The sequence below is a fragment of the Tenrec ecaudatus genome, chromosome 8 (assembly GCF_050624435.1).
Source record: "Tenrec ecaudatus isolate mTenEca1 chromosome 8, mTenEca1.hap1, whole genome shotgun sequence".
NCBI classification, from domain to species: domain Eukaryota; kingdom Metazoa; phylum Chordata; class Mammalia; order Afrosoricida; family Tenrecidae; genus Tenrec; species Tenrec ecaudatus.
This window is the reverse complement of record NC_134537.1, coordinates 152,498,101-152,523,774: the sequence shown is the minus strand read 5'-3', so window position 1 is coordinate 152,523,774 and position 25,674 is coordinate 152,498,101.

Genomic DNA, 25,674 nt, shown 5'->3' with positions numbered 1-25,674 from the left:
GCACATTTGTGTATTTGTTGCCATCATCATCCTCACAATATTTGCTTTCTAATTGAGCCCTTGATATCAGCACATCCTTTCCCCCTCCCTCTCCCATGAACTCTTGATAATTTATAAATTATTATTATTTTGTCATATCTTACACTGTCTGACATCTCCCTTCACCTACTTTTCTGTTGTTCACACCCCAGGGAGGAGGTTATATGTAGATCCTTTTTAATTGGCTCTCCCTTTTTATTCTACCTTCACTCCACCCTCCAGATATCTCCATTCTTACCACTGGTCCTGAAGGGGTCATCCATCCTGGATTCCCTGTGTTTCCAGTTCCTATCTGTGCCAATGTATGTCCTCAGGTCTAGCCAGATTTGTAAGGTAGAATTTGGATCATGATAGTAGGGGGAGGAAGCATTTAAGAAGTAAAGTTGTATGTTTCATCATTGCTACCCTGCATCCTGACTGGCTCATCTCCTCCCTAAGACCTTTCAGTAAGGGGGTGTCCAGTTGCCTACAGATGGGCTTTCAGTCTCAACTCTGCACTCACCCTCATTTACAAAGATATGATTTTTTGTCCTTCCTTTGATGCCTGATACCTGCTCCCTTCAACACCTCATGGTCACACAGGCTGGTGTGCATCTTCAATGTGGGCTTTGCTGCTTCTGAGCTATATGGCCACTTATTTATCTTCAAGCCTTTAAGACCCCAGAAATTATATATTTTGAAAGCCGGGCAGCATCAGCTTTCTTCACCACATTTGCTTATGCACACATTTGTCTTCAGCGATCATGTTGGGAAGGTGTGCATCATGGAATGCCAATTTAATAGAACAAAGTGTTCTTGCATTGAGTAAGTACTTGAGTGGAGGTCTAATGTCCATCTGCTGCCTTAATACTACACCTATAGATATATGCACACAGATCTATTCCCCCCATCCTATATAAATATATTCACATATGTACATACCTATATTTAAACCGCTATAAATACCATTTGCCTCCTAGTTCTTTCCTTTATTTCCTTTTACTTTACTCTTCTCCCATTACCATGCTCAGCCTTCATTTGGGTTTCAAAATTTCTCTCGGTTATATTGCCCTGCTGAATCCCTACCAGGACCCTCACACCCTCCTTGCCACTAATTTTGGATCACTTGTTGCTCCCTTGTCCCTGAATTGGTCAACACCACCTCATTTCCCCTGCCTCCCCTCTTCCAAAACCCCCTACACCATCGGTCCCATTGTTTTCTCCTCCAGACTGCTCATCCAGATAGATCTGCAGAGATAGAGCTGCAGAGATAATATGCACGAAAAAACAAGGCATAGCATGACAAAGTGATAAAAGAGAACACAATAATGACAACAAAAATGAAAACCAATGACCTGTAAAAGAATAAATCAATTTAAAAAAAGAAAAGGATTTTTAAGATTTTAAAAAGAAAAACCTGTAAATAGACCAAGGTCTGATTTTTGACCTCTAGGTGTGTCCTCCAGTCAAGTTCGATGGGGTGCTACCCTCTGTCCCCAGAGTCTGTCCTTTGCACTCCCTCAGGAGCTCCCTGCTCTGCTCCCCCTGTTGCTCTGGCACACACCTTTAGTGTTTGCCTCCATGTCATGGGGTCAGTCTGGGCCAATCCCAACAGAGTCCTTTTATAGGCTAGAATACATTTACAAATCATCTACAGGTGGGCCTCACCTTGTGCCAGTTTATTTCATATTTATAATTCCACTCTAACATCAATGCTTAGGACATTTTTGTCCCATTTTACAGAAGAGAAATTATGGCGCAATATTACTTATGTGACCACAAGAAAGAAACAAACAAAAACGAACCTACAGGCATTCACAAGAGCCAGAAGAGTTTGACTGGGGCAGGTGGTCCTCAAAATTTCCTCAATCAAATCCTAATCTACCTCACTGAACTGTGATTGCTGGTGATATCTTACAGCTCTTCTATCCCTGCTGTCAAATAGTTCCATGCTCGGCTGCTAGTCCGAATGGTGGTCATCCAGACTCGCCCAGAGCCTCCGCTGGACAAAAGACTTGAAGATCGGTTTGGGGAAAGATTATAACCTGTGGAGCAATCCTAGTGTCTTTCATGGGTTGCTTTGAGTTGGAATCACTTAGTACCCAACCTTACTTAACTTGGGGCCAGATAACAGACATAAAGCAGTTTGCAAATACAACAGCTCATCTTTTTCTTCCATCTGAAATAGTCTCGTAGTTTTCCAAATTCTGTGTGTTGAAATTATCCTTCCAACGGTGTGATCATCTGCTCCTGACATGGAGGTGCTCTCTCTGTCCTCCGAACAATGTCTCCATAAATGCTGTGATAGCTTAGTATATTACTACTAATGGGCCCCTTACCTATGTGACAGTGTGACATTGAATGAGAGAGGCTGAAGAAGAATCAAAGTACCTTTGAAATGTGCTGCTGCTGAAGAATATTGAAAATGCCCTAGACGGCCAGAAATGATGAACACCTCTGAATGAGCAGAAGTAGGGCCAGTTTGCTCCTGAGAGGCAAGGATGACAATGCTTCTTCTTACATGCTTCGGACATGTTCGTCAGGAGAGACCAGGCCCTGTCGAAGGCCATTAAGCTTGGTGAAACAGAAGGGCAGCGAAAAGAGGAGGCCCCTCAACACATGGGGTGCAACCATGGGCTCAAGCACAGAAACGATGGTCATAATGGCGCAGAACCGAACGGTGCTTCCTTCTGTCGTGCTCCAGTTCCCTATCAGTTGGAACTGACGAGATGGTGCTTCACCATCACAAATGAATGCACACCCTAGTTTCTTAGTGCTGCTACAGAGAAATAACACAAGTGGGTGGTGTTGGTTTGCTCCTAGTTCATGAGCTTACGGTCTGAATTCAGAGTGTGCCTTTCGGGGGAGGCCCCCTTTCAGTACATCAGCTCCTAGTAGTTAGCAGCGATCCTTAGGGTTTGGGACCCATAGACGGCTTTGCCTCTTTCATTGGCAGTGTCTGCCTCCCCTCGCTTCCACGCTTACATCTGTATTTAATCTGCTATTTCTATAACGCAGACATATTTACAAGAACTCCTGCAGTAACAGGACATCAATACCATAACAACAAAGCAGTATTTATAGATAATATTACATAAACATGTACCGAGACTAAGATTCTAACATATTTTGGGGGGGGGCACTGTTTGATCCATAACATGGTTGTTTTTGTTAGTGCCCTTGAGTCTGGTCTGACCCATAGGGGCCTTAGGCACAACAGAATGAAATACTGCCTGGTTTTGCACTATTTTCACAATTGTTCCTATTCTTGGGCCCATTGTTACAGCCTGAGTATCTTTCCATGTCCGTGAGAGTCATCCTCTCCTTCTCTGTCCCTCTACTTTAATCAAATATGATGTCCTTCTCCAGGACTAATCCCTCTGGATGACATGCCCAAAGTATGGAAGACAAAGTCTCACCTCTAAGGAGCACTCTGGCCATACTTCTTTCAGAAGAGTTTGGTTTGCCCTTGTAACAGCCCATGGTACTTTCAATGTTATCTCCATCACTGCACTTCAAATGCATTGATTCTTCTTTGGTCTTCCTGTTCCATAGCAAACTTTCACATGCATATGAGCCAATTGGAAATACCATGGCTTAGGTCAGGCACACCTTACTGACCATAACTACTACATCCATTCCTCTTCATATTAGCCGGCCTTACTGATTTTTCAATGTATAAATTGAATAAAGTACAATGAGAGGACACAACACTGTCACAAACCTTTCCTGATTTTAAACCATGCAGTATTCCCTTGTTCTGTTTAAAAAAACAAAATAAAATTAAAAAGTGCCTCCTAATCCATCTACAAGTTATTTTGTTCAAGGTTATCCATAGATTGTATGATCCACACAATTGAATGCCTTGCCATAGTCAATTAAAAAACAAACAAGTAAACATATTTCTGATATTCTCTGCTGTCAATTAATTATACCCCTCGTTCCATGTCCTCTTCAGAATCTGGCCAGAATCTTCGGCAGATCCCTGGTAATGTACTGTTTCAACCATTGTTGGATGATCTTCAGCAATCTTTTACTTACGTGTTGTGGTAGTTACATAATCTGGTGTCAATTTAGGACTTGAGAGGATTAAGAGGGAAGAGGTGGAGTCTAGTCTGTCAGTCTATTCGCACCCAATGAGACCTTTGTTGGCATGGCCTTCTTCTGAGGACTCTGGGAAACTCTGGTATTTCCTCCTTGGAGGCGAGAGACATTCTCACTCAGCTCACTCGCTGGGAGACATTGCAGTTGACAAGACGCATGGAACTACACTAGTGCCCTGAGCTGGAGAAGCCACATGGACCTACCCTGATGCAACCAGACCTCTGGAACTGGACAAGCCACAAGAGGCCCCTGCCAGCAAGGAGATGCTTACAATGCCACTGGATCCAAAAACTTTCTACTCACTGTCCTGTGGTTGTCCTGCATTCAGCATCATTGCATGTGTTTCATGAGTCTGAAGAGGATTTTATAGATTGGTATCAGACATATAGGCTAATATTGGACTTATGGACTTGAACTAGACTGGGTTGAGATCCTTTCTTAATGTACAATTATCCTTTATATAAATTCTCTCTTATACACATATGATTTTCTATGGATTTGTTTCTCTAGTGTACCCGGATGAACACACATGTGATATAAGAGTTGTTGTTCGATACTTTGAGCATTTTATTGGGTCAACTTTCTTTAGAATGGGTACAGATATGGATCACTCCCAGTCAGTTGAACAAATTTTTATCTTTCACATTCCCTGACATAGATGAGTGAGTGCTCCCAGTGCTTCATCAATTGTTGAATTCCAACCGGTACCCCATCAATTCCTGGAGCCTTGCTTTGAACTAATGATTTCAGTACAGCTTGAACTTCTTCCCTCGGCACCATTGGCTCTTGCTCACATGCGTCCTCCTGAAATGGCGCAACGTCAACTAGTTCTTGTGGGCACAGTGACTCTGTGTGTTCTTTCCAAGTTCTTTTGATGCTTCCTGCATGATTCAATATTTTACCCACAGAATCTTTCAAAAGGGGGGGTGGAGGCATGACTTTTTTCTTCAGTTCCTTCAATTTAAGGAATGACAAGTATGTTCTTCTCTTATAGTCTACTAATTCTAGACCTTTGCATATAGGGTACAATGTTCAGTGTGTAAAACAAAAATAATGAATATTGCTTTTATCTTCTTTTGAAATCAGAAGACATTTATAATCAAATATTTTTATTAGTTCGCATTTACTACATATACCATCATTTCTTATTTCAATCACATCAGGTAGATTTGTATAATTGCTACCACAAACAGTTTCCAAACCATCTTTTCCCACATGGACTCCTTGACATACTCCCCCTTTTACACCACAACCACCGCTGTACCCCGCTTCTCCTGACCCCTTGTTTTACTTGCTCTCTCTCTAGGTTCTTCAGTCCTGGGTTTCATATACCAAAAAACAGGAAAGCATATAACACAGCTTCAAGGGGGTGACCCCCATTGACATAGCACCTCTGAGATACACCCTAATATGAAGAAACAAAACCAAACAAAAGTATATGAACCAAAAATACAGAAAAATTTGGAAACCAGATCAAGTCTGGCCTGCTTCATAGGAGAAGCTACTGACAAAGTTTTAACTGTTCAGGCCAGATTTATGCCTTTGATCTTCTGTACCCCGCTATCCCAAGCACTTCATTTAGTAACCACTTTCCTCCCACCCCTCGATTTTAGAAGGGGGAGGTCTCCAGAGGCTCGTTTCCTATGCAGTTCCACTAATGGATCTTGGGCTCCCGGTCATCCATTGAATTCTGAACCCCGGAATCTCAGAGTTTAGGTTCTGATACTGATCCCTCCTTAGACTTCAGATTACATGGATTCCAATCCTTCAGCAACTGATGATGCTGTGCTTCTTCCATGAGGACTTAGATGACATTTCACTTAGATGACTGCTTGTTTGGAGACAAGCTTTTAAGATCCCAGACGCTATTTTATTTGACATCTGGGGCACCATCTACATTCTTGGCCACATTTTGCTATAGTACCTATATTTTCTGGGTTTCCTGCCTCAGAGTGAGCCTTGAGCAGGGTCATGATGTAAGAACAATTGTTCTTAAGTTGGAGCTAGGATTTAGTGTGAGCCCAAAGCCCATTCCTGGATCTCTACTTTTTCTTTCTTTTAATTTACCATAACTTGGGAGCTAATATATGTATAATATCATACCATAGTTCATTCACAACAAACAAAATTATACAATTGATTTTTTAAATCATTTTATTGGAGCTCTTATCACCACCCACCCATCCATCCATGTGTCAAGCACATTTGTACATATGTTGCCACTATCAGTTTCAAAGCATTTTCTTTCTACTTGAGCCCTTTGTATCTGTTTCTCATTCCCTGCCCCCTCCCCACCCTCCCTCCCTCATGAACCCTTGATAATTTATAAATTATTATTATTTCATGTCTTACACCAATTGCTGTCTCCCCTCGCCCACTTGTCTGTTGTTCATCCCCCTCGGGGGTAGTATATGTCATTCACTGTGATCCGTTCCCCCATCTTCCCCCCACCCTCCTGGTATGGCTACTCTCATTATTGGTCCTGACGGGTTTATCTGTCCTGGATTCCCTGTGTTGTAAGCTCTTATCTGTACCCGTGTACATCCTCTGGTCTAGCTGGATTTGTAAGGTAGAATCGGGGTTGTTGTAGTTGGGGGTGGGAGTGGGGGGTTGGAGGACTAAAGAACTAGAGGAAAGTTGTATGTTTCATCGGTGCTATACTGCTAGTCTCTTTCTTGTCAGGGGATGTCCAATTATCTATAGATGGACTTTGGGTCTCCACTCTGGCCTCCCCCTCATTCACATTGATGTGATTTTTTGTCCTTCATCTTTGATGCCTGATACCTGATCCCATCTCTACAATTGCTTTTAATCCATCTCCAAGCTAGCTTTTCCTTCTTGGACTCTCTCTTATGTTCCCCATCCCTCTCTCGCCCCCCTGCCCCAAACCCTTTTTCTATTAGCTTTCCCTACAGGCTTAACTTCCCTAGGATTCATTTGCCTCAAAACTGAGAAACAAATAACACGACTTCAAGAGGGTGACCCCCAATGGTGACACCCCTCAGAGATACACTCTAATATGAACCTGCATAAGCAAAATATAACAGAATCAATGCCATAAGATTGCCAAAATGATACATATCTTAATACAGCATGCAGGGTATTTGTATATCAAGACCTTGTTTATCTGCCAGTCAACAGCACATCACTCTTGGTACAGCTGTCTTCTGCTTCCTCACCACGTATTTTCTGGCTTAAGTCCTCAGGTTACAAGTGTGTCTGAGGTAAAGTCCAGTTTACCCAGTGGAGGTTTCATACAGGGTCTCACCAATGTAACCTCTGCAGGACACTGTGCGCCCCCAAGTTTCAGGATTCATTGTCCCAGAATTCCCCAGCGTGCTGCCTGGGTTCCCCAAATACCCCAATAGGCCATAGCTCAATTTTGCCCTCCTACTGATTGCCACTCAAGACCAGCCCAACCCAATGCACCCAAGAGCATCCTCCTTCTCTCCTCCCCGCACCTGGAGGTCAGCCCTCCCTTCCTTCCCCTCAACAGACATGCACCTATGTTCCCCCAAACATGCCCATTCCCTCTCCCCTCTCGTGTTCTGCCCCTCCATTGACTAGGCCTCCCCCTTCTCCAAGGGATCTCACCCCAGATCCACATGGGAACCACTCAGCTTCAGGATTTCCTCTCCTTCCCCAACCTTTTGATCCCAGCTGTCATGAGACACCCATCGCCCAACTGACTTGCACTACACTTACCTGGAGCGAATGATGCGTGGTTGATTGGCACTGGGCTAGCTCTGCAACAGGCCATCTGGTCCCCAGCGTGAAGACTGGATGTCCGACAAGGATGAGCTTGTGCCCTTTCTGCTGCTTGTCCCTAGCCCAGTGGACTCACGTAGTATTTGTCCCTTTGTGCTTGAATAACCTCACTCAGCATGATGTCTTTGAGATCCCTCCACAACTGGAGGTGTTTCATGGTTTCAATGCTGTTTTTAAGGGCTGCATAGTATTCCACTGTGTGTATGTGCCAGACACTTTTCCTTCACTCGTCTACTCGTGGGAATGTAGACTGTTTCCTAGCTCTGGCTATTGTGAGCTGTGATACAATGAACATGGGGGAGCAAACATCTATTCGTGATCTGGTTCTTATTTCTTTTGCGTATTTGCCCAGTTATGGTATTGCTGGATCATGTGGTAGTTCAAGTGCCATCCGTTTTCGGTCTGGCCCTCCAAAATGGCTACATATTTACAAGTCCACCAGCAGCAGAGAAGCGTTCCTATCTCACCACTCTCTCTCCAACCTTTGTTGTTCTCAGTTTCTTAAAATGGGCTACCTACAGTTGTGGGCATCAGTTCGTATCTCACGGTTATTTCGACTTCCATTTCTTGGATGGCTGATAATCAGGAACATTTCCTCATATTTTATTAGCCATTCAATGGTCATCCTTTGTGAATCATCTGTTCAGGTCTTTGGCCCACCTTCTCAGAGGGTTATTACTGTATATACTCGGGTATAAGCCAACCCAAATATCAGTTGAGGCACCTAATTTTACCACAAAAACTGCATTAAAAATGTGCTGAAAAGCTTGTCTTACACATGAGTATATATGGTAGTTTTTTTTCTTGTTGTAGACTTGTAAAATTCTATAGATTTTAGTAATTAGTCCTTTGTTATGTCATCACTAAATATTTTTTCACAGTCTGTGTGCTCGCTTTTTACTATTTTAAAGAAGTCTTTTGATGGACACAAGTGTTTTAATAGGTCCCGCTCATCTATTTTATTTTCCCCGGAGTGATTCCTTTGTTATTTCTGATGCCCATGTAGTTCCAGCACTAGGGCTCCTAGCTTTGTCCCAATTTTCTCATTGATGATCCTGATAACTTTGGGTTTTACCTTTAGGTCTTTCATTCACTTGAGTTTCTTTTTGTGCATGGGGTGAGATAAGGTTCTTGTCTCATTCTTCAACACCATGCAAGTAGCAGTCAGTGAACCTAAGCATATATTGCACTGGACAAATGTGTTGCAAAAACCTCTTCAAAAGGGCAAAAATCAATGACATTAACTTGAGGATTAAAGTATATCTGACCTAATCCATGGTATTTTTAATTGGATCATACACATAGGAAAGCTGGCCAATGAGTAAGGAATAACAGGGAAATAATTGATACATTTGAATTATGTGTTGACTCACAATATTAAAAACACCACGCAGAATTATCAGGAACCCTGATGGGGTAGTGGGGTGCACATTGTCCTGATAATGGCAGGGTCAGCAGTTGGAAACAACCAGGTGCTCCACTGGAGAAAGATGGAGCTTTCTATTCCCGTCACATTGTCCTGGCTCACCTGCTTGGCTAGTGAGTTTGGTTTGAGGGCCAGGGTAACATTGGCTTGAGGGCCTATCCATTTTGGAAGAAGCTCAGACAGCATGGACTTTAATAAGGAGGCTGGAGAGACTTCCTCTAGTGTAATTTGGGTGTGTTATCAGGAGAGATTAATTCCTGCAGAAGGACATCATACTTGGTGAACAAAAAAAAAAAAACAAAAAAAGGAGAGGATGTTCATGAGATAGATCAGCACAGTGACTACAGCCAAGGATGCAAACACATCAGCAGTTGTGAAGATGACACAGGCTCGAGCACTGTTTTGTTCTATTATACAAAGGATCACAGAGTCAGACTGATTTGAGGACACATGTGCATGTGTTTGCACGCACGTGGACCAGATTGGGTGCTGGGTGAACTTACAGGTGCCTATGAACTCTAACATTTCAAGATTAAGGCAAGGAGGTTGCTTCTAGGTCACATGCATGGAAGCATTTTGGAATCCCAAGTGTTATGGAGAGAATTAGGTCTACTGCAAATGCATCTCAAACCCTCATCCTTATACTTTCTTATCATACCACTTGGAAATGGGTGCTCTTTGTTATGCTAATGGATAGTAGTAACATCAGCTCTGGCTACCTGGGGTATTTAAGCAAGCAAAGATTAGGGAGATGGATGTCATATCACATGAAGATCAAAGGGGAAAAGTTAAGGGAACAAGGACATATAGTCAGTGTCCTCAATTTGAACTGTTATCCATCCAAATCAGTGGTTCTCAACCTTCCTGATGCCGCAGTCCTTTCACACAGTGCTTCGTGTTGTGGTGACCCCCCCAACCATAAAATTATTTTCATTGCTACTTCATAACTGCAATTTTGCTACTGTTATGAATCGGGCAACCCCTGTAAAAGGGTCATTCAAGCTTCAAAGGGGTCATGGCCCACAGGCTGAGAACCGCTGATCTAAATGAATGGTGAAAAAAATAAATAGTTGTGTTTTAAAGTCACTCAACAAAACTTTCTCTTCTATCAACCCTGGGTAACTAAGACCAAAAGCCTCAAGACAAGCTGCACCATGTGAGTGCAGGGTCTGGGCAGTGCGGCGTAGAAAAGCTCATCCCAGTGAAGCCGAAGCTCAGCTGGTCCGTCTCCAGCATTTCTAGAGTAGGAGACAGAGACAGTAGGAGACAGAGACAGGTGTGCACTGCAGCTTTTTCAGGGAGAAAAATATGAGTCTGGGTCCTGGATTTATCATGTATTTAAAGAAATTATTCTGCTTTCTTTTCTATTTATTAATCCTTTTATTGGGGGCTGATACAACTCATCACAATCCATACATACATCAATTGTGTAAAACACATGGTACATTCATTGCCCTCATCATTCTCAAAACATTTTCTCTCCAATTAAACTTCTGGCATCAGGTCCTCATTTTCTCCCCTGCCCTCCCCACTCACCCCCTCCCTCAAGAACCCTTGATAATTTATAAATTATGATGTTATTATATCTTACACTGTCCAACATCTCCCTTCACCCACTTTTCTGTTGTCTATTCCCCCAGGGAGGAGGTTACATGTAGATCCCTGTAATTGGTTCCCCCTTTCTACCCTACCTACCTTCCACCCTCCAGGTATCGCCACTCTCACCGCTGTTCCTGAAGGGGTCATCTGTTCTGGAGTTCCTGTGTTTCTAGTTCCTATCTGTACCAGTGTCCATCCTGTGGGCTAGCTGGATTTGTAAGGTAGAATTGGGATCAATATAGTGTGTGTGTGTGTGTGTGTGTGTGTGTGTGTGTGTGCGTGTTTGGTGGGGGGGGGGGCGAGGAAGCATTTCGGAACTAAAGGAAAGTTGTGTGTTTCATCATTTCTACACTGCACCCTGACTCGCTTGTCTCCTCCCCACGACACTTCCATAAGGGGATGTCCAGTTGCCTACAGATAGGTTTTGTGTCCCCATTCTGCACTCCCCCTCATTCATAATGATAAGAATTTTTTGTTTTTTGATGCCTGATACCTGATCTCTTTGATACCTTGTGATCACACAGGCTGGTGTGTTTCTTCCATGTGGACTTTGTTGCTTCTGAGCTAGATCCTTCAATTGTTTAAGACTCCAGACACTATATCTTTTAATAGTTGGGCACCGTCAGCTTTCTTCACTACATTTACTTATGCACCTGCTTTGTCTTCAGCGATCTTGTCGGGAAAGTGAACATCAAAGAATGCCAATTTAATAGAACAAAATATTCTTTCATTGAGAGAATACTTGAGTGGAAGCCCAATATCTATCTGCTACCTTAATACTAAACCTGTAAATAGATGCACATAGATCTATTTCTCTCTCTCTCTCTCCATATATATATATATATATATATATAATATGTATGTGCCTTTATTTAGACCTCTATAAATGCCCTTTGCCTCCTGGTTCTTTCCTCTACTTGCTTTTACTTCCCTCTTGTCCCACTATCTTGATCAACCTTCATTTGGGTTACATTACTCTTGAACACTCCCTACCAGGCCTCCAACACCCTCCTCAATCTCTTGTTTGAATTTCTTGTTGTTCCCTTGTCCCTGAGTTTGTTACCACCACTTCCTTTCCCCCACCTTCCCCTCTCCCATGTCCTACTGGAATTGTCGGTCCCGTTGTTTTCTACTCCAGATTGTTCATCCAGCCTATTTTATTTAGACAGACCTGCAGAAATAATAACATGCGCAAAGACAAGACAGAGCAAAACCAAGCAACAAAAGAAAATGAAACAACAACAAAAAGCCAGTGACAAAAAAACAACACACAAAAAATCAACACAACAACTAAAAAGAAAAGCTTGTAGTTAGTTCAAGGACTGTTTTTTGGCCTTTAAGAGTGTTTTCTGATCGAGTCTGATGGAGTGACTGGCCCAAAGTCTATTTTTGGTATTCCTGGGGAACTTCATTGCTGTTCCCCTTGCTATTCTGTTGCATGCCATCAGTGTTTTTCCTCTGTGTGGTGCGATCGGGTCGGGTGCAATTCCCACACTGTGTCTCCAGTGTTGTCCCCTGTAGGGCTATAGGTCAGTGAGGGATGTCCTGTCTCATAGTGGGGCTGGCCATATGGTCTTCTCTATGGATTGGCTGCTCTGAGCAGGAATATCGTTGTCACGGTTTGGTGGGCTAGGATGTGCTCCACTCGCTCTTCCTCTACCTTCATTTGCTCCCATGTGGTCTCATCAGTCATGTCCCTCTCCTGGAGCTGCAGCTTCAGTGCTGTCCTCTTCTCTGCAAAGTGGGAATAAGAACCCATTTAATTGGATGGTGGGACCAATGAGCTAGGGAATAAACCATCTATTACAGATCACCAAACATAGTAAGAATTCAGCAAATATATATTACAGTTATTATTCTATTCCTGAACATTACTTCTAGAAAATGGTGCCCGAGGTGAAGGTAAACCTTGGGAACAGAAGCCAGGAAGTGTGGACCTGCCCGGCATGGTGACTGTGCTTGGGTTCTATGCTGGACGAAGCAGTGTTGTTCACTTACAAGACAGCCAAAATCCTCCAAACTAAACTCCCAGGAGGATCAGTTCATGTTGTCTCCCATCATACTTTGGCAGTGGGTGCTGCCAGGTCAGTGTTGGGGTGCTAACTGAAAGGATACTCAGCAGGAGAAATGTGAGCCTGTCTGCTTACATAAATATTGACCAAGAGAAACCCTGTGTAGGGTCAATAGGAGTCAGGACTGAGTCAACGGCACAGAGTTTGATTTTTGGTTGGGTGAGGGTAAGTATTGAAAAGATTGGGCTTATTTCCAACACTGTGCTGAGCCTTTCCAAATAGTGAAAGTGACCTTCCAGGATTATTTGCCTCTCATATGGCAAACCAACTGTGTGCTTCTTTTCTCTAGAGTTGGTCAACAAGTATTGCTACTAAGCTTCCAGTGCGCACATGCAGGGAATTAGTCCAATCAGAGGAGTGTTCTAAGTAATTCCTTTGTCTTCATTTCAGTAGGGTGCTCTCAATAACAGCACTAATAAAGATTCCAACAGTGGATTCCAAGGGGATGTGCTATGTCCGTTAAATTCCAGTTAGAGGGATCATCTCAGAAAGTTATGGCTACACTTTTGTTAGTTTTCCAATGGAAGTAAATTTGATAAGTTTTCTCAAAGGATGAAGGCTTATTAAGAAAAGAAAATTGAAACTGTGTGAGTGAGAAGAATACCAGGAAAGTTACCCCCCCCCCAATGTATATATATCAAGATAATTCACTTGTCCATTTTTTGAGGACAGCAAGGGATGTCTTATAAACCTTTTATAATACTTAATTCATCCCACCGCATGATCCTACCTTTTCATGATGCGTTTTTACTTCAAAACTGAAATATTGAAAAGGAATAGCATTTGAGACCTTCAATGCAATAAAAACTGGGGGTTTTGTTTTGGGAAAATTGGAGAGAGCAGACTTCTTTGGGAGAAGTAGTAGAGAGATGGAAAGTCCACCTGCAGAAACTTAGAGCGCTAGATGAGAGACCTGTTGAGAAACAGTGACTTCACATTTTGGTATTTTTATTTAGGAAAGGATTCTATGGATGTCTAGCAATATGAGTTGATTCACCCCACTATTTTTGTTTTCTAAATGTGTAATCTCCCATGGAGCGCTGCTGTCTAACTGGGGACCCTGAACAAAAGCTTATCAATGACACTATTTAGGAGGGGCTGAGTGTTGGTGTATGTGTTATGCATCTCTATGAGTGTTTTTTTTTTTAAATATTCATGGGCATGCACAGAAGCACTCTCTTATACCTGCAATGGTTCATTCTTTGCTGATTCTAAAATGTGCGTGTGTGCCTGGCCCTTGTGCTACCATGTGTCCCCCTCCTCACACACCGTCTCCAGACCCAGTATCACTTGCAATACTCTGCAGAAACAAATTGACTGGAAGTGTAAATCAGTCCACATATGCAGAAGCATTACTGCATTGCACACCTATTTGAATATAATGCATTAATATTTGAAGCACATCATGATTTTTAGAACAAACTCTATATATCACTAGGCCTATAGACCAGAGGTTCTTAAAGTTTCTATTCCTGGAATATATGATCAATTTAGGGCTCTTTTTTTAAACTTCAATGTCATGATTCAGACGTACATAATTGTATTATTTGTCTTAGACAAATGAAGAAGAATAAATTAAAATGGTACATGTTGCAACAGGACTGTTGACATTATGCACAAAGCCTGCTTATTGTCATAGGTGCTCTTAACCTTCAAGCCCAAATCTTTCAAAACTATTAGCGTTACATCTGCCAGCTGCTGTCAGCGTTCTCCTGCTCTCTGTTTTCTGCCTTGTGCTTTATTTGAAATGTTTGTTATATTTGTGTATATATAACTTTCTGTGAGCTGTCCCTGGAAAGCTCCAAGGATTAAACATGAAAGTTGAGCCAGTTCAAAAGGAACAATGTTAAGAAAATTACAGAAAACTTGCTAAAATGAATGTTTAAACTATTAAAATATTTAGCAGAGTTTGCCTGCAGCCGTTTCCTTTACGTAAAAGAGGACGCATTTCTTTTATTTCTCATTCTCTCTCCTGTAAAACAAACGGGGTGAGGGAAGATATACATCTGCACTGAAGCTTTTCAAGGCATTAGGAATAGAATATCTAAATATTTGATGCAAACGGATATGTATGATTGAGGGAAAGAAAAATCCCGAACATCCCAAGTATTTGGGCTAGTGGCTTGTGCATGCATTAGGGAGGTGAAAGCGACTCAGTCTAAGGGGTTGTCCTCTTTGAACTTGAACTGCATAGGCTTTCTCTAAGTCCTACGGAATTAACTATGTGGTAACAGTGGCTGTAGCTGTGGTGTATCTTCAACATGACAAGGACAGGATGAACTTTTCAGAAATTCATGCAGCTCTTCAGGCATTTTGGGCTTATTTATTTAGCCCTCTAAAGTAGGTGCTTAATAGCCCTCTAAAATAGGTGCTTATTTTATTTTACAAAATAAAATATGTCCAGCCCAATTTCAAGTCTCTATGGAATTTGATATTTCCTTTTTGTCTACCCTTTTAATAAATACTGGGTTTTTGACCTGTGCAACTATTCATTCATTCGTTCATCTATTCTTCCATTTGCTGTGGTGAAAGCCATTAGCATCAAGTCAAACATTCTGTATACAATATTATTTTTCAAGCAGTTATTTCTTAAGTTAAATAACAACAAAGTTACTTAAAATCTCGTTGCCTTGGTCTCTTCACATATAAAACAGGAGTAACACACTCTCCACTTCATTGGGGGCATTGCAAGAATTAGATGAGAGAATGTTCTTAAAATGCTGGACTCAAGTCCATTACTTCCATCCCTAGGTTTTCAAAGTTGAAGGTAGGGCAAGAACTCTCTGAGAAATGCCTGTATTGGCTTTCACACTTTATTGATTCACAATGCAGTTAAGGCAATGGTTCTCAACCTTCCTAATGCTGCGACCCTTTCATCCAGTTCCTCATATTGTGGTGCCCTCCAACCATAAAATTATTTTTGTTGCTACTTCATAAGTGTAATCTTGCTACTGTTAGGAATCAAGAGAACCCTGTAAAAGGGTCGTTCTACCCCCAAAGGTGTCATGACCCACAGGTTGAGAACCACTGCGTTAAGGTCTTTGGCACAATTGACTTAGGTTTGGGTTTCCAATCAAAAGGTTAGAAGTTCAAATCCACTCAGAAACACCTGAGAAGACATACCTGACTATCCAATCCCCAAAGATCATGGCCATAGACACTCCTGTCCTGTTCGCTCAAGAATGCATGGGGTCTCCCTGAGTCCGAATCAAGTCCTAGGCCACTGCTGCTGTTGTTGTTGTTCTTTTATTTTTAGCAGACCAGTAATGTCTCACAGTTAGACCAAAGAAAAGCTGAATATTTCTACTTAATAGGTAGTTAGGTCCAAATAACTTGATAAATGTATCCTAAAAATTCAGTAGATATTCAAAAAGTAATCCATATAAATTAAAAGAAAACTAGTAATTTAATTATTTTATTAAAAGTGTCATCATAAAGTTAAACGGAGAACTACCAAATGACCCAAATAATCCTGTCAGAGGTTTACACCAAAAATATACTTGAAAGCAGGGATATAAACAGATGTGAGTACACCAATGTTCATGGCAGCGTTATCCACAGTAGTCAAAGTATGGGAAAAACAGTTACCAATGATTACATGATTGAATAAGCAAAATATGTTATAGTCATCAATAAAGAGAAAGAAAGTCTGAATGATACCTCGGTGTGGATAAACCATATCAGTGGAGTTCGTTAATAAACCTTACCAATGATGAACCTTATCAATGATGATCCTTGGAAAGCTTTTGCTGTGTGAAATCCCATCAATAGACAAATATTGTGCTTCCCACTTCAGTGAAATATGTAGAATAGACAGGTGAACAGATACAAATTTTTATGCGTGGCTTCCAGAGTTGTATAGGAAGAAAACAACTGGAACTATTGCTGAAGCGATACCAGCATTCTGTTTGCAGGGATGCGAAGCCTTTGGAAACTGAGCTCCCTAGTGGTTGCAGATCATTGTAATTAATGTCAGTGAGTTCTACACATAAAGTGATACTTTTATTAAACTATGCATCGTTTATAATAAGCTTTTTAGAAACCAAGTACATATTAATGGGATCTATGTGCTCGTTGAGCCCTGTGCAGCCTCTCACAACTTGGAATCATCCTGGACACCAGCCCTACTCCTGCCCACGTTACCTTCATTTTTGTGCAGTGTTTAGTTTCCAGCCACACGCACAAACCCTGAGGTCTTTTTCTATATGGTGTCCTCAGAGGGAATGCAAAATAATCCAACGTTGAAAACTGTGACCAACATTTAGCCAAGAGTCCACATGATGTAACAGACTCCAGGGCTCCCTGTGTTTTTCTTAAAATATGTATATAAATGCTATATATCTAAATATAATTTTAGAAACTTTTATAAAGTTTATGTCACCCCTGTGGGTTTTCTGCAGTATCCTGGGACAGCTTGGTACACAGTTTGTGAATCAGAGGTATAGAATATCCTTAGAAGGATTTTGTCTGGTTGCTGCAAAGGAAGTGCCTCACTCTAGATCCAGACTTGTCCAGCAGCACAAAGTTGCCTGGGAAAACATTTGCTTGGAGGTGCCTGAGCTCCTGCACAGATGCCTAGTTCTGGCAGTTCCAGAGGGAGCCTGAAGCCAACAGCAGTCGCGCGTGTACCATGCACTCCCTGACCAAGGTTCAGAGGACATGGCCAGCCATCTTTAGCAGGAGGTAAATAAATGGGAGGTAGCATGCCCTCTCCCACCTCCCTGTCTATACAACTGAACCATCACTAAGTGGCTTTCCTACAGAATGACCAATCATTCTGCCTTCGCTGATTCCTCCCTCTTCGGAATTTTAGCAGTGTGTATTACCAGGAGTGGGCAGAGTCAGAAAGTGCTATTGTGTGACCTCTATCCAAAGTCCACGTGGTATATCCGCAGCACGACCTTAAATGATTACGTCTAGGTTTCCTGTCTTTAAATACCACTAGATCCTCAGGGGCCTGTAGTGGAAGATGACATATTTTCTTACCCTCCACCCCCTTCTGCTGTTGCCAGGCTCACCAGTGAAGTCGTAGCTCAGTGTTTTCACCAGTGATATTTTAAGTCTCACCTTTTACAGGGGCCAAGGTAGTAGGAACTGGTCTATTATTGCTTGCACAATTGAACAGAAGTTTAGACCTCATCCCCTGCCTGGACAGATTGTGTGAGTGCTGAAAAGAGATCTCTGACTTTATCTCTTGCCCTCTGAGGGAAAGAAAGTATGTAGCTCTTTCTGTTTAGTGCCTCTATGGGCCACTAACAAAAATGTCCTGCCTTATGTCCTGTCTCAGATCTTTAAGGCAAGAATTGTATGTGTGGGTACAAAGAGGGAGAGGGAGACCTTCCTGGGATACAACTTCTTCAACTTTGACCTGGGTTCCACACACAAAGGACCTGGGTTGGGAGAATGCAAGACCAGGAACCACAATCTCATATACTGAGGACTTATGATCCACTGGGGTGCTTTCCAAGAAAAAAAATTGGTTCCTGATTGCTAAGTTTTCACTTAGCCTCTTACTTGACAGAAAGACTAGTCAGAACTGCTTTTCCTGATGGCCAATGGTGGAGATCATGCTCCCCAAGTTTTCAAACCTAAAAAAATCATTCCATACTTATTAAAATATTGCATTTTGCTGTTTAAAAAGATAAATAATTACATAGTAAAGAAGGAAGCAGCAATTCTATTCATAATCTTGTCAATATATTTCCTGCATTCTGTTTTTCCCCTCAAATTCTGGTAGGGGCATTGTGTGGGAATTCCAACTCCCTCCGTGGCAGACCCCATAGCTTCTTCCAGTCTCCATCGGGTTCTGCACGTCCATGGCCTACAGCGCCAATGCTGACGCACTCTATCACTCGTCTTTGTCCCACCTCTGTTCACAGAGCCATTTTTACTCTCACACATGCATGATCATGCCTGGCTGGAGCCATCTCCCGTGGTTCCATAGAGAGAAAGCCTAATAAAAAGACTGGAGAAGAAGGAGCACTGGTCCCTTTCATTGAGGAACTCAGGTGCACATACAGGTTAAGGGACCAAAGATGGTTCTGTTTTCTTTGGTGCCATCAGGCTAACTCTGCTTCCCAATATATTAAAGCTAGATCCCATATTATCTTCCCTAATGCGGTATTGTGAGCCTTGTAGCAAGTGGAAATTCTTCCCAGACTTTGGCAATAAGATGAGCGTCAGTTCTAGTTCACGAAGCTGATGGGAAGATGAAGGTTATTGAAGATGGCAACTCAAGCCCAGGACTGAGATTCAGGGACTGGTAACCAGATGCCATTTTAAGCCATAAGTTGTGTAATTATTTGGGAGGATTCCAGCTACTTAAAAAGTAGATAATGTGACCTACTCTTAGCCATTTGATTTCTATCGTAGACACGCAAAGGTCTGAAAGTTTCTGAGGATGGAACCTTGTTATGTATGTAACTGTGCCCCCAAAATGTTATGGTGAAATTCTAATCCCTCTACCTGAAAATATAACCTTACTTGGAAACCATGATTTTCTTTGATTCTGTCATTTTGGGGCATTGGGGGGTTGGGGGGGGTTTTAATTTGGTTAGGCCCAAAGAGGGAGAGATCACAACCTAATAATTTGTGACTAGCATTTTTTCAAAAGAACAGAAAGGGCATATACACATGCACACACACATAAAAAACAGATGTCAAGAGATACCAGAGAACTCCATGGAATGCTAATAAATGCTAACTAATTCCTGAGGCTCCACACCAGGAATGATCCATTCCAAGAGGCTATGCCCTAACTCCCGCTTCCAAAACCGTGAGATAAAAATTCCTGTTCTTTCGGCCCATCGAGCTGCTGTATCTTTTGTTATAGCAAAACTAGGTAAATCAAACACACCTAAAACAAAGAAACGGAGAGAGAATAAACATATGTGACCTGGAAAAAGGCCATAATCTACCAAGAAACCCTTATAGCGTATGAGTTTGGCGTTGGTTTCCTATCTGCAAGGTCAGTGATTCAAACCCACTAATCGCGCTGCAGGAGAACACAAAGATTATCTACTCCAGGGAACATTCACAGTCATGAGAAACCCTATATATGGGCCACTATGAGTCAGAATCAATTTAATAGTAGTTAGTTTTTTTGACATATATTTCAAACACTATACAATAGCTCAATCATATTAATGAGGGGTACAACCATCTCCACAACCAATTTTAGAGAATTTTTCTCTTTCTTGTGCTCATTGCCATCCGCTCCCCACCTTCCCCTCCCTTCCCTGCCAGGCTCCACAGAAAACCATCAGTGCAGTCACTGTCTCTGGAACTCTACCCATCCTGGATTTCTTTTTTTAAATCATTTTATTGGGGGCCCATGCAATTCTCATCCCAGTCCGTACATACACCCATTGTGTCAAGCACATTTGTACATTTGTTGCCATCATCATTCTAAAAACATTTGCCTTCTACTTGAGCCCTTAATATTGGCTACTCATTCTCCCCTCTTTCCCCACTCCCCCTTACCTCATGAACCCTTCATGATTCATAAATTAGGGAGGAGGCTATATGTAGATTCTTGTAATCGGTTATCCTTTCTACCCCACATTCCCTCCACTCTCCAGGCATCACCACTCTCACCACTGGTCCTGAAGGAGTCATCTGTCCTGGATTCTCTGTGCTTCCAGTTGCTATCTGTACCAATGTACATTGTCTGGTCTAGCCAGATTTGTAAGGTAGAATTGGGTTCATGATAGTGGGGGTGTGGGGAGGGAAGCATTTAAGAACTAGAGGAAAGTTATATGTTTCATTGTTGCTACCCTGCGCCCTTACTGGCTCATCTTCTCCCCACAACCCTTCAGTAAGGGGGTGTCCAGTTGGCTACCAATGGGCTTTGAGTCTCCACTCTGTACCCACTGACATTAACAATGATATTTTTTTTTGTTCCTTGATGCTTGATACCTGATCCCCTCAACAGTTCATGGTCACACAGGCTGGTGTGCTTCTTCCATGTGGGCTTTGTTGCCTCTGAACTAGATGGCTACTTATTTATCTTCAAGTCTTTAAGACCCCAGATGCTGTATCTTTTGATAGCTGGACACCATCAGCTTTCTTCACCACATTTTCTTATGCACACGTTTGTCTTCATTGATCATATCAAGAACGTGGGAACCCACTTATATGATTTTTAGTTCTTTGATGTCTGATAACTGGTCCCTTCTACACCTCGTAGTAGGACAGGCTGGTGTGCTTCTTCAGTGTGGGCTTTGATGCTTCGTAGCTAGATGACTGATTGTTTATCTTCAAGTCTTTAAGACGCCAGATGCTATATCTTTTGATAGCCAGGCACCATCAGCTTTCGTCACCACATTTGGTTATGCACACCTTTGTCTTCATTGATCATATCAGGAAGGTGGGTACCCACTGATATGATTTTTAGTTCTTTGATGTCTGATAACTGGTCCCTTCTACACCTCATGGTCAGGCAGGCTGGTATGATTCTTCCATGTGGGCTAGATGTCTGCTTGTTTATTTTCAAGCCTTTAAGACCTCAGATGCTATATCTTTTGATACCCGGCCACCATCAGCTTTCTTCACCACATTTGCTTATGCACACATTTGTCTTCAGCAATCATGGAGGGAAGGTGTGCATCCTCCTATCCTGGATTTCATGTACAGAAAACAAAAACACAGATAATCAAGCAAACCATATCCGTTGGTTTTAAGGAAGATGTTCATTGGTGTTTCAGAACGAGATGACAGCTCTCCCAGGTTACAGGACTGGCAATCACTGGGCTTTGGAGAAGAACCCTTGTCCTGAGGGAGCCCAATGAATGATGGCCGGAGAACATTATATACTTAGTATTTGAGTGCTCTCCTTGCTTTATTTTGGCATGTGTCAATATGGTAGGCATGTTGCTGCCATTGTGAATGAATGTCTTTTAAAGTGGTGCTCTATCTCCAACTTCCTTTGTGTGTGCAAAGAGTGTCCAGTCATTCAGGAGTTTAACGTGTATAAGTCAACAATTCATGTTTTGAAGTTCAAAGCCAGCCAACAATTTCCTTTTCTTGACAGTATTTTAAATTGTCTACATTAATAACACCATTGGCTAAATTAATGACACCATCAATAGAATTATCTCATGCCCCAGGAGGATGATTGATAATGTTCTCTAACATAAAATCATAATGACGTCTCCAAAGTGAACCAGAGGCAGGGATGAAATGTAGCTATATGAATGGATTTGGGCGTCATACTTTATTCTAGCCACAATCTGAGAACTACTTGTTATTATTACATGGCACTTTTTGATACTTGCCCTCATGGAGAAATCATTGAAGATATGAGCACTATAACAAAATGTGGTAAAGAAACTAGATGGTGCCCAGCTATTAGAAAAAATAGCATCTGGCATCTTAAAGGCTTGTGCACACAGCCATCTGAGTGAAGCATCAACTGGGTCCACATGAAGAAGCACACCAGCCTGTGGGAGTGAGTTTTTATTGTTGTTGCTGTTTGTTATTGTTGTTTTATTTTTTGATGGGGGTAGAATAAGCTCATTACAAACCATGGGTCATTAAGCACTCAGCTGCTAGCAAAAGTATAGATGGTTTGAACTTCATAAGAAATGGGTGTTTGTGAGGGCGGAAGAGTGGGGAAGGGTGGTGGGGAGAGCAAGGAGCCGATACCAAGGGCTCCAGTTGAAAAAATGTTTTGAGAATGATGGCAACAAATGTGCAAATGTGCTTGACACAATACATGGATATATGGACTGTGATAAGAGATATACAAGCCCCCAATAAAATGATTTATATAAAAAAAGAAAGAAAACGATGAAGCAGTCTACTTTTATAGAGATGTACAACCTTGGGAACTCTGAGGTTGTTCTAGGTGTCTCTGTGAGTTGGAATAGATTTAATGGCAAAGGATTAAATGCTTTCACTTAATTATCCATTGGATACAATTGCTAAGCATTCATTGAGGTAAAAATAAATTTAGAACTTTCTGATTCATACATACAAATATAAACGTAAAAGTAAAAGTTAAGATAAAGCTAGCATAAACATGAATGTGTACATAAACACGAATGTATATATCTTTATCGTCCCCATTGTCTTAACTCTATCACCTTGCTGTTCTCCTCGCAGGTAGGTGGAATATGATAATATCTTCATTTTACAGAATAAAACTTGTAAACGAATGTTGTTATTAGGCGCCATCAAATTAGTGCTGACCCGTAGAGGCCCGAGGGCAGCAGAACGCAGCAATGCCCTGTCCCGCTCCATCATCCCAGCCACCCTTTTACTTGAGCTCATTCTGGCAACGAGTGTGGCGACCTAGCTCGTCGAGGGCCTTCCTCTTCGCTGCCACCTCTCTCCGTTACCAAACAAAGTGCCTTTCCCTAGGATCTGCTTTCTCCGGCCATGCGCAGAGCATGCAAGACGGAGTCTCGTGGCTCTTGCCTCACAGGGACATTCTGGCTGCACATCTTCCAAAACAGATTTGTTTGTTCTTTTGGGATTTCGTGGTACTTTTCCATATGCTTTGTCAGCACCATGATTCAAGTTCACCAGTGTGTCTTCCTTCGTCCTCATTCAATGTCAGATTTCACACATGAGTGAGGCTGCCTTGATTTGAGTAAATCCTCAAAGGAACCTCTTTGATTTTCAACATCGAAATGGACCTTGGGCAACCCATTCACACAATAAAGGTGCCCTTTGAGCCCATGCCTGCTGCTTCCGTAAGCATCGATTGTGAATCCAAGAAAGACAACCTCCTCGATAACTTCTCATTTTTTTCTTCATTTGTCATATTACCAATTGATTCAGTTGGGAGGACTTGGCTCATCTTTACATTGATTGGAAATCCATACTGAGGGTTGCAACGCTTTATCTTATCACTAAGTGCTGAGAGTTGTCCTCACTTTCAGCGAGGAAGCTTGTGGCATCTGCGTTTTGCAGATGGTTAAGAAGTCTCTATCGAATCCTGATACCGAATCATTCTTCTTATAATGCAGCTTCTCTGATGACTTGCTAAGCGCACAGACTGAATAAAGACAGAGGACGATATTTGACCATCAGGATGTGGATGGAGATGGAGTGTCCCTCAGTCTTGTGACTGCTCGTGCCACCATCCTCTCCTGTCCGTGCCATAGTGCCCACTGCATACAGCATCCCTCTTGGAGCTGACGTTGGCTGGTGAACTCACCTTGGCTTTCTCAAGCGACTTAGCGTGAGTACTGTGAGTTCTTCGCAGGGGCTCTGTCTCTGTCCCTGAGTGCTACAGAGATGGTTGGCTCCCTGCTTTGAAAGGCCATACAGACGTAGGGTCACATGACAGAGAACATGTGGTTGCTATTTCATTTATGCTTTATCATTTTTCATTCTGACATTAAAGCTCCTCTGCAGCAGGGCAAGAGCCCTGTGCATTGTAAGGCGTAATGTGAACCGAGGGCTCCTGCTTCGTGCCAGAGGAAACGTGATTCAGAAACAATTTGGGGGCAACTGCAAGGTGATGTGGCCCAGAGAACCAGAAGCTATTGAAACTTTAAACATCATTCCTGGACAGTATAATATGTTCTGCAGGGCAGCTTGGAAAAACAGGAAAAACCTCCTTGGCCAATCCTTAGAGAATTAGAAATCTTTAAATATCATATGGAGCCAATGTTTCTTAAAGAGCCCTTGGCCTTTACAATCAAAGACCAAAATATTGAGCTGGAAGTCCTCTTACCCCATAGTCCTTGAGAAAACTGGGGCCATGGAAGGAGAACAGATTTGTCCAGGATCTTATATAATTCTGGTGTAGACATAGGTCCTTACTGTTCCTGGCCACACAGCCAACTCCTGTTATCAACGACTAACTTGTAACCTGTCCTCACTAGCTTTGAGCCATGGGGAGGTGGGTTATCATGGAAAGCAACCTACAGGGTCATTTCAAAAAGGAAAACTAGCCGTCTCCTTTACTCTAGCACAGTAAATTCAGTTTTGTGATATGTTTGCGTATTTCTACCCCTAGGGGATTGTGCTACTTGCAGGTATCTAAGCATATTGTCAGGAACAGAGGGAGTGCCCAATAAATATTGGAGAAAAGGACAGACGACATGCTTAGAGGGAGAGGAGAACCAAGAGGGAAGGGACAGGACTAAAGGGAAAGATGATTTTCACTTTGAGAGTTTTACAAAAAGAAAATGAGGAGAACTGAACATTCTAAAAACCAATGTGGTCAGAAAGCCATAAAGGAAATGCACATTTACTGAATGAGGAAATGACAAAAATACCTTTCAGTTGATTCTGACAGCCCTCAAGGGGCTGGGGAGGGTCAGCTTGTCTGCTCACTGAAGGGCCTTAGTTCGAGCCGCCAGCTCCAGGGAAGAAGATGTGGTAGTTGGCACCCACCATGGTTGCAAACCTGCAAGGAAAGTCGACGCTGCCATTTGTGGTTGCTGCAAGTTGGGATGTTTGACTAGCCTTTGTCACATTGCAGATTATGTCCGTCAACTGATCAATCATCTTCCATCAGTGTTGCCTTGACAATAGAAGAGTACCCCAAGGTTATTGATAAACCAGGTTCCAAATATCAATGAGTTTAATTCTATAGCATTGTTACCTTGGAGGTGAGAATCTCAATTTCCACTCCTTTATTACAATATGCTCTTGAAAGCCGGTATCATTGAAAACCACGTGGCGCCATCTTCCTCTGCAGAGGTGAGGTTACCATCAGTCAGAATCAAG